We start from the raw sequence: 13,735 nt of genomic DNA on the forward strand, positions 1-13,735 counted from the left end.
CTGCCCAAAACCTTATCCACCCCCCCACCCCCAGAAAGCCCCCCCCCGAACGCCCGACCCCTCCCCCGTCTCTTGACTGCTCCCTCCAGAACCTCCCTGCCCCTTCTCTGACTCCCTGGCTTCCTTACTCTGCCGCTCAGACCAGCGTGCCGGGGAGAAGGAGCAGGGGGAGGAGCTCCAGACTGCCGGTGTGAACGGCCGGCTGGTGATCTGCAAATGCAGGGAGGGAGCGATCTCTGCTGCAGGGGGAAGGAGGGGCTGTCTCTGGCTGTCGGAGCCCGGGGGGAAGTCCGGACATTTAGAAATTCCCCCCGGACGCTATTTTTAGCTCTAAAATCCGGACATGTCCGGGGGAATCCGGACGAATGGTAACCCTAGCTACACTGCTGTAAATCTGTACTAAATAGACAAGGCCTGAGTCTCTATAGTCCTCTACACTATCATTTTACTCCATTTTTACACCAGGAAAAAACTGCTGACATCACTGTGTGACACCAATAAAAAAATAGATTAATGCAACAGTGAATCAGGCCCCTTGTGTAGGTAATTTACAACGGTCCAAAATGAAGTAGTGTTTTGTACTCACTTTGCACATATGTATCCCTTTGTACATGCATATGTATACAAGATGCAAAGGTATGGGAGAGTGAAGCTCAATGGAGTACAATTTAGAACCCTGGATCTTTAATGATCATATATAGCTAAATCAATTATTATTCCACTGTAATCATTGTAACATGTTAACATTTTCCAATTTGCCCCAGATATTTGGTAAATAAGTAACAATTACTTTCTACATCTCTCAATTTGCTGAGAAGAAGCTCTCTTAACTAACCTACTCAGAATATCACACTTATTTTTGCTTAGAAAACTAGGCATGAATGACTGGGAAGCTATAAAAGGAAATGATTAAATCATCTAAGTTTTAATAAGTAGACTACTAGCACTAAGGATCGTACATACACACACAACTATAAATAGTCCTTTATACAAGGAGAGAGTAAAGAAAGAAAGAAAAATAGTTTTAATTTAAAACACAACAAATTAAATGAATTCAGGGAAAGGAAAGGCTGTTGCTTCAATTTAACTTTCTATTAGAATTTTCTATAATTTTAGTAACATAAAAGATCCTTTCTTGAGGTGTTCTTTGTATTTAACCTGTATATTATATCAATGATTACTTTCAATGATTTTCCTCCCATCTAATGTCCTTAAATACATATTAAATATGTATGTAAATATACTTATAGCATAGACATAATATGTCCTTAATACATATTTACTACGATCTCAGTAAATATGTATTTAAGGACACATCCTATATCTGATGAGAACACTTAATTTCATGATCTTTGTCTAACCAGGCAATTCATTTGAAAGACTTTTAGCTTGATTCAGAAAATACATATGGAAGAATCATATAATTTTGCCACAGACATGCAATGTTTATTATACCTGGGCTCCTGTAACAAGTAGATGAGCTTGGCAAATGTGCATTTACTCATGCACAGTTTGAATAGACAACTCTTTAGCTTCTGGTTTCCATCTTGCCAGCTCAGCTGCTGGTCACCACAACCATTACAGAATGTTAGGACTTGATGTAATATTGGAAAGTTGCAGCTCTGACATAGTCTAAAAAGTTTTGAGTGGAGGGAACAGATGTGGAGTGGAGTGTAATTCTGCAGGATTCTCTTCTATAATTATTTGCGCAGAGCAGCACTATTATGAAGATCAGCAAAGGTCAGCAATAAACGGTCAGAGAGAATCTCAGTTAGAAATTGTCCACAGACAGGATATATTATAGGGTGGAAGAGGATGGTTGCATTGGAATTTGGATTTAAAAGCGGGGGGGAGGGAGAAATCAGGAGTTTTCAGGTATTTTCGAGGTAAAGTTTTTTGTGGGTTTCTTTCTTAAAAATTACAATTATCATGAGTTTCATGCTTTATATAAAAGCTGATAGTTTCTCAAAGGGCCTAAAATAAAATGCATTACTAATGCAAATAAGAACATGTATGATCAGTGGCATTTCCAGTGTCACTTCTGTCGTGATATTTCCTTCAGCTTTTAGACAAGGTTAATGTATAATGCAGAGGGCAGGGGAAGGCACGGCTATTCCTCCTCTGCATTGGTTTCAGGAGCTCAAGAATTTAGTAATAGTTGTGGCAATGGCAGATCCTCGGTAGCCAGTTAGAACCCACGTACTTGCAGGGTGGCTGGCACCCAGCAGTAAAAATTAAAGGCACAGCAGTACAAGGTTATCAGATACAAAACGGAGCCAGCCACATGGGGAGCATTTATTTTTTTAAACCACATTTTAAAATTTGGATTCTGGAGAACAGGAGGAGGGAGCAGAAACTGCCATTTTGGAGGGGCATGTGCAGACCACATTGTTGTTCTCAGACATATCATAGAACGAAGTGTGGCGCAACAAGCATCTCTTGTGATACGTTTTGTAGATTTGCAGAAGGCTTTTGACAGTGTACACTGGGACAGTCTTCGGAAAATTATGGTGTACTACGGAATAGCAGCAAAAAATAATTAGAATAATCAAGGATCTATATGATAATGCCAAATATGCAGCCAAAGAGGACAATACCACCAGCCAATGGTTGGCAGCGATAACCTGAGTAAGGTGAGGGTCTGTTATGTTCCCACTATTGTTTTCACTGGTCATTGACTATGTCAAGAGAAAAGTAAACACAGAAGGCAACCAAGGAATTTTATGGACAAGTGATAAAGCATAATTGGATGACCTTGTTTTCACCGATGACGCTGTTCTGCTCGGTTCAACATATCACTTAATGGAAAAAAGACCCAGATTTTGTCAGACACAGCAAAACAAGTTGGTTTGTTCATTGATAAGGGAAAGACAAAGGATATGGCTATCAGAGTCCCCAAAACAACCATCAGAGCAGAAGGAGAAAAATGAGAAGTTAATCATTTTACGTTTCTAGGGAATGAGATGTGCGATGGTGGTGACACCAGGCTACATGTCAAGCAATAAATATCTAAAGCAGCAAAAAACTTCCATAAACTTGAAAGATTTGGAAAAGTAACATTAATGGCGCTGACACAAAAATACAAATTTTTAAAACCAGCATCATGCCTTCCTCTTTTACAGAGCAGTCATGAAAAGCTCCAACAAAAACAGATGCAAAGGTCAATTCATTCCAAAGTAAATGCCTGCAGAAGATCTTCTGAGTTGATTGGAAAGAGTGTCTTCCAGCACCAAAAATTCTAAGTAGAGCAAACCAACCAAAAGCATCAAACATGGTAAGATGACGATAATGGACATATTTAGGACATGCTTTAAGGATGCCAGCAACACAGCTGCCACTTCAAATGATAATGTGGACACCACCTAAACAGAGAAGAAGAGGGTGACCTATAGAAACTTTACACAGAACAATAGAAACAAAAGCCAAATCCATCAACGTGACACTTAGGAGCTTGAACTGACCAGCACAAGACGAAACTGGTGGACACTCTATACACCTGAGGGCAGGGAAGGATGCAGAATAACCCTAAAATATATATACAAAAAGACCTGCTCCTGATCTCACATGTGTAAAATCAGTGCACTGACGTCACTGAAGCTGCCCTGGTGTGCTACATCAGATCAGAATCAAGATCACAATGTCTAGCCACAATCATTAAATAAACAATAAAAGGCCTCTTGACGTGGATTAGAAATTGGCTAAGAGGTACAAAACAGAGTCAGAATAAATGGTCAGTTATAGACATGGCAAAAGGTTAACGATGTTCCTAGTACAACTGTATTAGGATAAGTGTTATTTAACATATCTATTAGTAATCTGGAAAAGGAGGTGAAGAAAGGGTTGCAAAACCTGCAGCTAACAATTATTTAGGTTAATATAGACTAGAGAAGACTGCAAGGAGCTTCAGAAGGCTAGGGAAACTTGATGGCAGATGGAATGCAAGGCTGACAAATGCAAAGTAAGTGCACAGTGTAAGGAACAACTAACTTCTGAAGTCATTTCAGGATTCTAAATTACATGAAACCATTCAGGAAACAAACCTGAGCCTAGCTCTGGGTGAATATTTTTGGTTGAACAGTTAACTTGTTGCAAAATGCCATTTTGGGATGACCAAAATTATTTGCAAAATTCAGGTCGAATTTGGCAAATAGTATTAGCTGAAAACAAATGAAATTAAAATAAATAAATGTCTAAATGGTTTGTTTTGATATTTTTGAAATGAAATAATTTAACATTTTATTTTAAAATGGTTCTTTAACAAATTTTGAAGCATGTATAAGACACTCCAAAACATAACGAAAAACTACAAAAAAAAATTCAGGTTAGAAGAAACATTTTGTTTGACCCAAAATGAATTTTTGTTCCTCTGTTTGATTGTGGTTATTTGTATCAGTCATAAAAAACTGAACATAATTTTGGTTTCAAAACTAACCAATATTTTTCATTGCTGCTATTGAACCGAAAAATGAATTATTAGTTTTGTTCTATCTGGGTCATCATTGTAGACAGCTCAATGAAAACTTCTGCTCAACATACAGCAGCAATCAAAAAAGCAAACAAACAGTGTTAGGAAGAATAAAGAATCGGACCAAAATACTGAAATAAATAAATATATATATATAAATATATAAATATATATATATTATAAAATCAATAGTATACCCTCACCTGTGCTCAGTTCTGGTCACCCTATTTCCAGAAAACATAGCTGAAATAAAAGAGTGTGGATTGTGGAGAGACAAACGGTTCAAGTGTTAAGAGGCATGGAAAGCCTTCATAGAATATCAGGGTTGGAAGGGACCTGAGGAGGTCATCTAGTCCAACCCCCTGCTCAAAGGAGGACCAACCCCCAGACAGATTTTTGCCCCAGATCCCTAAATGGCCCCCTGCAGGATTGAACTCACAACCTGGGGTTTAGCAGACCAATGCTCAAACCACTGAGCTATCCCTCCCTCCTTCAGTGTAAGGAGAGAACAGTAGGGTATTTCCAAATTCCACATTAGTTTCTTATTGCTTCCCAGCTGGAATAAATTAGCAAACACTAACAAAATTTGGGAAAATGGGTCAAAAAAACCATTTCCCTATATTTTCAGAATTTTCCATGGGAAAAATCTGAATTTCCCCAACTGAAAAATTTTGAAAGGCAATTTTACCATGAAAGTTTTCATGGGAAAAATCCCATTTACTGGCCAGCTCTAAAATCTGTACTCTTGGTCTCTAATATAATTACATAATTTTGCTGTGCATTTGCTGAATACATTTCCCACCTCAATGGCATATCTATCACAGAGCCCTTTATGCAATACAGCCATTTCCAACTTTCAGGAATGAGATAGGTACAAAAATTCCAGCTGAGACTTCCCTACTTGTCCTTTTGTTACTTCTTTTAATGCAAGCATGTTATCTTGACTTTTGGCCCGTGTTAAAAGTATAGTTATTGGCAGACAAGAGACAATATAAAAATGGCACCTTCTTAATCAGCCAGTCTGGTCCTTGCATTTATCTGAGTCATATCTCCTTACCTTAACTCATAAGAGGCAGATTCTGTGATATGGATTCTATTTCTTGTTTATTATGAAGAAATTCATCAGCTAAGTTCTTATTGCAAAATCTTTATTACTGATAACAACAGAACAGGAGTAAGAACTTAGCTTTATTTATAGATCCTAGTTTGCAGCGCTAGAAGGTAGAAGAACATTATTTTTATTTGTAAAGGAAGCAAATTTAATCGGTAAATTACTGGGGAAAAAAATGGAATCCTGGATTTTGTTATTCCATTGTCACTTTTCTAAGTGTAACCTTATTTAAGAACGTGTATTTGCAACGATTTCTATCATTACTGTTGTTTGCATAGCATCCTACTCCTGCCTCCTACTCTATCTAGACATGTTTTTGTGATAGGCAGCTGTCTAAAGTCTGCGCTTGCTTTAAAGTCAGATGCAAACAGCTGTTTAATGAAACTGTCATTTCCTTATCTTCTCCATTTCTGTGGTCTGATAATTTGCTAAGTAAAGAACTATCTTTTAGGAGATATTTCTTATAGGATGAACAAGTCACATTTTCTTCTGTATTTCCAATATTTATGTCACCTTGGAAAAAAAATCCTCTCAACATTAAATCTTTAGTACCATAAAAGCAAGGGAATAAGTCAATACATTATAACTGAATTTTATGTGATGTTTTACAAGTGTGATCTCATAAGAGCATGTTGTCAAAGGAAATTCTTTTGCTTGTTCACTTGCTTGTGAACTGAATGCCATTTTGATGCTTATGGAAGTAATTTCAAATAATATGTTCAAATACCATATATCATACACACTGTTGTTGGAGGTGTAGTGGTCCTAGGATAGGAGAGAGACAAGGTGCATGATGTAGTATCTTTATTAGACCAAGTTTGGCTGGTGGAAGACACAAGCTTTTGAGCTTCATGGAGCTCTTCTTCAGGTCTGGAAAAGGTAACCACAGTGTCACAGCTCACTACAAGGTGGGACTGATTGTTAAGGATAAGAGGTTAATATAGTTGCAAGAAACCGTAATTTTTAGTTTCATCAGAAGCAAGCTCCCCACAGACCAGGACACACCAACTCAAAGCAGCACAAGACTCTACCAGAACAACAGACACAAAACCTGAGACCTCTACTGCTATGGTGATCAATAACCCCCCAAAACACACCTTTCAAGATCCAGTGGTCCTACACATGCCTATCACAACATGAGGTGTATCTCATCCAGTGCAGCAAATGCCCCAACAACTATATGGGTGAAACCAGACAATCACTAAGCTCTCAAATGAACTCACACAGAAAAATGATAAAAGACAAAAACACCCTGTGATAGGGTGTCCACTTCACACAGGAGTGGAAGAGGTAAAGGGAGGCCCCCGGGGTCCTACCATACTCTGTCCCAGAAAGGAGCAGTGGAAGTGAGTCCTCCAAGTGGCCTAGAGAGACTGCATGGAGCGCAGCCAATCAGAGAAAGGCTGCAGGCAGCAGCCAATCCAGAGCCAGCAGGCCCCATATAAGAAGAGCTGCAGTGCAGAAGGGGGTCAGTTGCTGCTGGGAGCTCAAAGAGTGAGGACTGTGTCTATAACAGGCTGAGAGACCTGTGGCACTTTGGACAGAGCAACTGCTGGCAGGGACCTGGGGAACAAGAGAGATCTCCTGGTTGGCTGCTGGGACTGGGTAGTTGGATGACCTGAGGCAAGGGTGAAGAAGGTGCTGGGAGTGTGGGGGAAGTGACCCAGGAAGACATAGCAGCATTGGGAGGAGTTAAAGAGTCACAGCAAGAGGCTGCTATCTATAGGGTCCCTGGGTCGGGACTCGGAGAAATGAGTGGGCCCGTGTCCCTCCCACTTGCCACTGAGGAAGTGGCTGAACTACTGGACAGATTACGAACTCCCGGAAGGGGGAAACACAGAGTGACCTAGTCAGAGGTCTGAATTGTAAGGAGAACATGGTGGTTCCTGAGGCTGAAAGAGAGGCCGCAGACCAGATGGAGAGTCAGAGCAATGATGTACAAATCATGGATGGGGGCTTCAGCCTCGAGCTAATCTCCAAAATGAACAGCAGGAGGTGCCAGCTCAGTGGTGAGTGGTAAACCCTGTGACAAACCCTGTTATCTGTAGGTGAACACTTTTCACAAAGCAGTCACTCCATAGCTGATCTCTCAGTCCGTATCCTCAAAGGAAACCTGCATGACACTTTCAAAAGATGAGCATGGAGCATAAATTCATAACTCTGTTAGACACTAAAAATCAAGGTCTCATTACAAAATCTGTAGCCTAATAACCTTCCTTTGTGCTATGGACTGCAGAGGTGTTAATTGCCCACTTCACTTTAAATTGTTTCTTGCAACATGTGTTAACCCCTTGGGTTTACCATCTTGTATTTAGCGGCGACACTCTGGTTACCTTTTCCAAACCTGAAGAACTCTGTAAAGCTCAAAAGCTTGTCTCTTCCACCAACCACAGCTGGTGCAATAAAAGATACTACCTCACCCACATCATAGGAAAGCAGTTTTCCCTTAAGCCAGTGCATGCAATCTAGACTGATTTTTAAAAACACTGACCAGTTACCACTATAGTACTAGACCATACTATGTAGTTGACATATACTGAATAGCAGATCCAGGATTAGAGTGAAATACACCTGCATGTGAAGATAAGGGAGAAGGGGGTGGAGTGACGGATGAAATTAGAGATGGGAGGGCATATCTAAAAGCATTTAGGACTACAAATTGCAAGTCAGGATCAGAACCATAAGAAGTCAAGTAAAACATCATCTCAGAAATGATATGTAGAAATCCTATGGAACCGATATGCTTTCTAGTGAGTACGCACGATCTCCTTCAGAATAAGTGTAATCAGAGCCCTTTTAAAAGTGCAGGATATATTGCACTAGAGTGAGAGAGTTTGACTTTCAATTTAGGATTACTGTGAAGGAAGAGTTATTTCCTCTTTTTCTCATAACCAAGCTCTGAACCCAAAGCTAAAGTTCACACTTTTACTGTGACACCGATTCACAATACCTGCCCCTTTCTAAATGATTGCATTTCAATTGTCAAATACAAGTCAATTCCTCTTTATACTGTGTGTCAATTCGGGAGGAGACACAAAAATAGAAAATTGGATCCCTTGGAACCTAGTCATCAGCTGATCCTTTCACTGGATCCAGCCCAATGATTGTCTGGTACCCCTTTTATCAATAATCTGACAATTGCATGAGCCTGTCCTCCTTTGTAACTACACGGTCTCCTACCTGCCCACCCAATGATCATGTGGTTCACCTAAAGTAGCTTCTTTATGATATGTGCTCATTCTAGCATAGACTTGATTTGTATTATTCCACTTTTCATCTTTCTAACTCAGGTCTCAGTCCTGCAGCCCTTACTCGTGTTTGCAGTCCCAATGAAGTCAATGGGATTAGTCACCTCAGTTGCAGGACCAGGCTCTTATTTTCCTGTCCGTACTTTAAAGTCAAACTTAAGGCAAATGTAGTGAGCCTGAGTGGCCTCCTTCCGAGCGGGAGAGAAAGGGACCATTACACACCCCTTGGAGGGCGGAGCCTAGATCGCCCTGCCCCCCTCGCTGGAAGTACCAAGGCGTGGCCAGAAGTAGAAAAGGCCGGCCCTGCACCACAGTTGGAGGGGAGCCTGTGAAGGAGAAAGATGCTCTGCCTGTTCTCCCACGTCCCCAAGAGGAATCTACGCCGGGCTGTTCCCAATGCCCAGATGCTGACAAGGACTGGCCCGGAGTGCCGGCTGCCGTGTACCCCGAGGAACCGGAAGACGCCTGGAAGCCACAGGTACTGCACCCCGGGGAGGCAGGAAGGAGCCCGGGGCAGCCACGGAGCAGCCGGCTGCAGAGCCCGGTGTGGCTCAGTCGGCGTGTTGCGGCTGGATCCCCGCCGACGCAGGGGCAGTCGTTCCTGCCAGGGCCCTGGGCTGGGACGTGGTGGAGTAGGGTGGGCCCACATCCTCCTGCCACCCCAACCCAGGGTGCCTGAACCCCACCTACACTGTGCAAGGAGGCTCTAGCCCTGAAGAGGAGCTTCCCTTAAAAGCCGGCGCTTAGAGACGGTTTGTTTGCTGGCTACCTGAGCCCCGCCCAGGCCAAAGCCAGCCTTGAAAGACTGTTTGATTGCTGGCACCCTGGGCCTACTCAAGCCCAGGCCCTGCGCACCTGTAGACTGTTTTGCTTGCTGGCTGCCTGAGCTCCGCCCAGGCCACAGCCAGCCCAAATAGACTCGGCTTAAGGGCTGAATGCTTGAGCCACCCAAACCCAGGCAAAAGCTTGACAGGGACTATTAATCGCCAGCTCTATTGGGGCTCTGGCCTATCTTGCAGACTCTGGTCCTGACGTGACAGGGACCAGCCTGAGTGGCCTCCCTCCGAGCAGGAGAGAGAGGGACCATTACAGCAAGCTACAACTGCAGATAAGTTTTGTCCATGCATTTGGTCACTGTGCTTTAAAGGATACAAAGATGATGGGTAGATAGTCCTACATCCAAGTGTCGGGCTAGGAGAAGGGGCAGCATCTAAATATGAGGGGGCAGCAACAAGAATTTTATTTTCTGGTATTGCTAGGGAATTTCTCTTGCTGTGGGGGGAGTGGGTGAGATTTGCCTGGAGCAGGGGACAGGTTGTTGACCTGGTACAATTCTTATATGAGTGGTTGCATTGTTCACATGAGCCCCGAGGAGGCTTAAAACACTCTGGATTACCTACCAGATGTCTAATGAGATGAAGAATATTCAGCATATCGGCTCACACATGGTTAATAAAGGTCTCAACATCAAATCACTATTTGCCTTGATGAGACTTGAAAACTGAAGTTCTGACCTCAGACAGAAGGAGGAGGAATGTTATCCTCAGTTTCCTACCCAATTTCAATGGGAATACATGTGGCGCAATCAGGCCATTTATTGTTATTTCATATTGCCTATTAGAGGGGGTTCGAAAAAAGGGTTTTGTCTGCTTGAATAATTTTAACAAACTATTGTTTTCATTTAAGTTTTCTGATGACAATTCTGACATTTCAGTGAAATATCAAAATAAAAATTTTGGGGGTTTGGACAAAATGACCTTTCAAGGTCCCTTCCAGTTCTAGGAGATGGGATATCTCCATTAATGGGGGAGGGAGGAATAGCTCAGTGGTTTGAGCATTAGCCTCCTAAACCCGGGGTTGTGAGTTCAATCCTTGAGGGGGCCATTTAGGGAACTGGGGTAAAAATCTGTCTGGGGATTGGTCCTGCTTTAAGCAGGGGGTTGGACTAGATGACCTCCTGAGGTCCCTTCCAACCCTGATATTCAAAAAAAAGAAAAAATTTTAAGTTTGTAGAGGTATCCAATTTTTCAAGAAATATCCATATTTTCCATGGTAAAGCAGATACTTTTTGTGAAAAATTGTTTAGCCAAACCCCAATTTTCCATCAAAAACAGTTTAAATGGAAAGCTTTTTAGCTACTATAAATAACACTAAGTGTGCATGGCATTTTATAGAGCAAATAAAAACACAGGGTGAAAAATTCCCATTGACTTCAACAGGCCCAGGATTGTTCCTGCTACAGAACTTACATTAGCAAAATGTAATTACATTACTGCAGTACTCTGCTCTCTGCCCACTATTAAATAGTTGCCATGTTTTACTCCAGAGATGTATTTCTGTTGTGACTGAAATGAATCCTACTTTATATATAGTTTGTATATTAGTGTGTACATTTTTCATTAGTTTTGAGAATCTTTTGAGATTAAAGATATATCATCATCAATAAGAAAGCAGACTATTTAAGGGTATGCTCTCTACAGAGCAAGCTTTGAACAATGGTCAGTTGGTTTGTGATCAAGACACTGCACTGAGACTTCAGAGTCCTTGATTCAGTTCCTAGCTCTACCACATATGCCCTGTGTAACCTTGGACAAGTCACTTAATCTATTTTTTGCCTTGGCTTCTTGCTTTACATAGCTGTTGTCAGGCTAAATGAATTAATGTTTCTGAAAAGCTCAGGTGATACATTGATAGATGCTATGATGGGGAATTCACCCCACACTTGCCCTGAAAGGGTTAATGCAGACTGAGAACGGGGCTAATTAACCCAACAAGCCTCAGCTGAAGACAGGAACTTGGCAGCAGAAGGGGGCTGCTGGGAAAGGCTGCACTCTTTCCCTGGGTAGAGGGAGGTCTTCTTGGAGGCTGCAGAGACATGTAGGTGTCAGTTGGTCACTGGAAGAGGGAGTAGTGAAGCTGGCAGACCCAGAGAAGGAAGGGGGAGCCAGGAGGTTAGGAAAAGGCTCAGGGAAATGCAGCAAGGTATAAGCGGAACAGATCTTGACTGCTGACTAGAGGATCCCTGAACCGGAACTCATAGAAGAGGGCTGGGGAAGTGGCACCGGCGGGACAGTGCATAGGAAAACTTCCTGAGCCTGTTTGGGAGAAGAGACTCCTCCCAGGAGGGGGAAACCATGATAGTGACCTGGCTGGAGAGCCACAGCAGTTCCTGGAGCAAGAGGGGGCTGCAGACAAAGTGACAGAGGTGGAGGCACAGCTTGCAACTGTAGGGAAAGACATCAACCTGGTGCATTATTTCCCAGAACGGCCTGGAGGAGACACCATACCTGCGGTGAGCAGAGCACACGGTTGCAGAAGCCATAAAGATAGATGCCAACTGCCTAGGAAACTGTGCATAGCCATTCAAACTCTAGCCATTCTGGGTACATTTACACTGCAATAACAGATCTGTGGCACAGCTGCGGCTGGCCCAGATCAGCTGACTCATGGTCGTAGGGCTTGGGCTGCAGGGCTAAAAATTGCATTGTCAACATTTGGGCTGAGGCTGGATCCCGGGCTCTGAAACCCCGCAAGGAGGTTTGGTTTCAGCCTGGGTTTCAGCCCAAGCCTGAATGTCTACACTGCTATTTTGAGCCCCACAGCCTGAGCTCTGCGACCCTGAGTCAATTGACCTGGGCTCTGAGACTTGGTTCAGCAGGGGTTTTTTTATTGCAGCGTAGACATACCTTCTGTTATTGGCAGCCATATTGAGCTTCCAGTGGGTTCATTTCAGCTAACAACCTATTCCGAATGGGTGAAGAGACTCAAAACATTTCCTGTACGAAAATACTGCATTTAAATTATTGTTCATTCTGTTTTTAATCCATCAGAAAGAATCCCTTACCATAAATATTCCTGCTGGAAACTGAATGCCGTTGACTTGTCTGTTCATAAATATCTGGCAATAAAAGTAAGGAAGTGATTTTTTTTATGGTGGTGATATGCTTCAAGAGTGGGAAATGCTCAGCAAGGGACCCCAGGGAATATATTTATAAATATACCCAATAAGATATACAAAAACCTTCCAACAATGCATTTCATTGGTCATTTCTCTAACCTCTGTGCCTCATAATACTTTGGTTACCACTTAAGATTTCAAAATTTGCAGTTGTGCAAATTTTAGTTGACTAGATTTAAGTTTTTTCTGTAATTGGGATGCTGTCATCATTTAGACACAGAAAGAAAAGCAATCTCCAGTTACAAACGCCATTTAGTTCCATTCCTGAAGAACGTGTGTAGCTCACACATCTTGTATTAACTGTATTTGAAGAGGAACAATACTCTAAAATCACTGCTGAAATATGCAACCCACTTTAGGAAACATCTATAAAGTATTTGTTAAAGTACCAAGAAAAAAATAATGTAGGGTTTCTGGAAGGTGTCAGATTGGCAGCCCAAGGAACGAATATAGTAGGTACAGAGGCAATGCAAATTTCACCATACTGTCCCACCAATTAGTATGCCCTAATTTAGTTTAAGAACCATGTAAACCTTTGGTTTCTCTGCTTAGATAGAGCTGCAACCTTAGATTAAAATACACTTGCCCCTGACAACTAAGGCTTCTCTACATGGTGGTGTAATGCTCCCTACGGGGATGTGATTTCTAAAACACACTAATGTGTTGTGCGTTAGTTGGCCCATGTAGACCCTGCTTGTGTGGGCTAAGGAAACATTATCATGCACCACCACGGTATACACCAATTAATATGCAACACATGAATGTGCTTTAGAAATTAGACCCCCATAGTGTGCGATGCTGCTCTGTGTAGACAAGCCATAAGTGAGCTACATATTAGTTCAAATAGTTTCCCTGTGTGCCTTTCATTTTTCCCGTCTAACTAACATCTCCTCAAAATCCCTCGCCACACAGAAAGGACACTTTTCAGGTTCACTCTTGGCAATGGGTAACCT

The sequence above is a fragment of the Terrapene carolina genome, unplaced genomic scaffold (assembly GCF_002925995.2).
Source record: "Terrapene carolina triunguis isolate 2854851 unplaced genomic scaffold, T_m_triunguis-2.0 Scaffold97, whole genome shotgun sequence".
In the NCBI taxonomy this organism is placed as follows: domain Eukaryota; kingdom Metazoa; phylum Chordata; order Testudines; family Emydidae; genus Terrapene; species Terrapene triunguis.